Raw genomic sequence first — 1,952 nt, 5'->3', positions numbered from 1 at the left:
GAAAATATGTTCAAAAAGCATGAAAAAAAATTTCCAACATTTTGCTTCATAAGCACTACAAAAATTTTCTAAATCAATTTTATTTTTTTAATTTTAATTGTTGCACAGGTCTCCAGATTTGGTAATTTGATAATTTGGCTTTAACAGATTGAAAAAATATCAATTAGTCGACGAGTTATAGCCAAAAAACCATATAAACAATATGCTGAAAATCGGCATTTGACTGCAAAGTTCGAAGGTCGATTAAAAAAAAATTCGAACTAACATAAACAAAAGCCGCGATACGGGTCTTCTAATTTAGCCTCTATTTCCACCCCTCACTCAGAATCGACTTAACTTTTGCTAACCTGAATTTGTTCCACAGTGTTAATGGTAATAATATCACCAATTTGAGATCCCGTTATACCGGGATTCACATAATGGTCCGAGATTGGATGCCCTAATACCCACGCAGAAATAGCCACTGATCCATCGTAGACTCGCCTTTCGTGAAGTCTACGAAAGAGCTATCACTCAATCCGAATAGCTACGAATCGGTTCATAATAAAGATTCATACAGACACTCTAAGATGAGTTTATGCTGTCGGAACAAAATCTAAAATCGCTGAATCCTAAAAATGATGCAAAAAGGTTACATTATTAATAATAAATAATTATACTCCAAATTTGTTACAGTTTGATTAATTCCGTATATTTGTGTAAATGGAGATGTAAATACCAACGGCATACATATGTATATATGTATATTATACATACATATGTACATACATTCATCTGCTAGTCGCTATTTAATAAATGAATATTTTTTTGTTAAGCGAGGAAATATTAATTTAACAACAACTTATTAGGAAAGAAACCTAACTACTTTGATATCATAAAAATTAAATTAAATAAAAAAAATATGTTTAAATATGTAAAGTAAAAAATAGTAGTGTTTAGAAAAAATTAAAAAAGAAAAAAAATTTCCGATGCCCGAGGACGCGGACTCGAACTCAGACTTCAAAAATGCCAGTCTAGTAGATTCAGTGATAGCCCCAAGTGAACGGATGACGCAAGCGTAGAATTGCACAAATTATTGTGAATTTAAAGTCGGCTCAGAACAAAAAAAACTTAAGTGGAAATAACAGCAACAGCATTAATGTCTTTTATCCGAGGGCGTTATTTCCTTTTCGAGAAGAATATAAAGCCCGCGGGCGTTATTTTCGCAGGCGTAAATACACGCTATCGAATATTTTAATAAAATTCATTTGGAATATGTACGAGAATGAGAAAAATGCCTCTGGTGTTAAAAACGCCAAAACCTTTTCGAATAGCCAGTATATGTATGTGCATATATTTAAACTGCAAAGTAATTGATTAAAATAAAATAAAACGAACTGCTTTAACAACAACAACAATAAAAACAATAGTGAAAGCAAAAACTGTGGCAACGGCAAACTAACAGTCAACAATTCCCGCTCCAAACAAATAAACATTTACGTCGGAGAGGTCATAGGATGGAAAAATCGATTCCGATTCCACTCTAGAATCGAAGATTTTCTCGAAATAATCGATTTCAAAGAAACGATTCTAAGTTTTCGGAATCGATTGAGAATCGATTCTGAAAACTCGATTCTCTTATTTTTCATATATCTTTAGATACGCGTCAGTTGTTAGAATTGTGAAATTTCTAGCATCTTCTTCTTCTTCTTCTTCTTATTTGGCGCTGTAACCGCCTAAGCGATTTTGGCCGAGTCCAAAACAGCACGCCAGTCATTTCTCTTCTGTGCTAACTGACGCCAATTGAAAATGCCAAGTGAAGCCAAGTCCTTCTCCACCTGGTCTTTCCAACGCAGAGGAGGCCTTCCTCTTCCTCTGTTACCAGCATCGCGGCCCGCGTTGAATATTTTCAGAGCAGGAGCGTTTCTGTCCATCCGAACGACATGGCCAAGCCAGCGGAGCCGCTGAATTTT

Source organism: Rhagoletis zephyria, unplaced genomic scaffold (assembly GCF_001687245.7).
Source record: "Rhagoletis zephyria isolate East Lansing unplaced genomic scaffold, Rhagoletis_zephyria_1.1 Rzeph_scaffold_00102, whole genome shotgun sequence".
Classification (NCBI taxonomy): Eukaryota; Metazoa; Arthropoda; class Insecta; order Diptera; family Tephritidae; genus Rhagoletis; species Rhagoletis zephyria.
Note: the sequence above shows the minus strand (reverse complement) of the source record.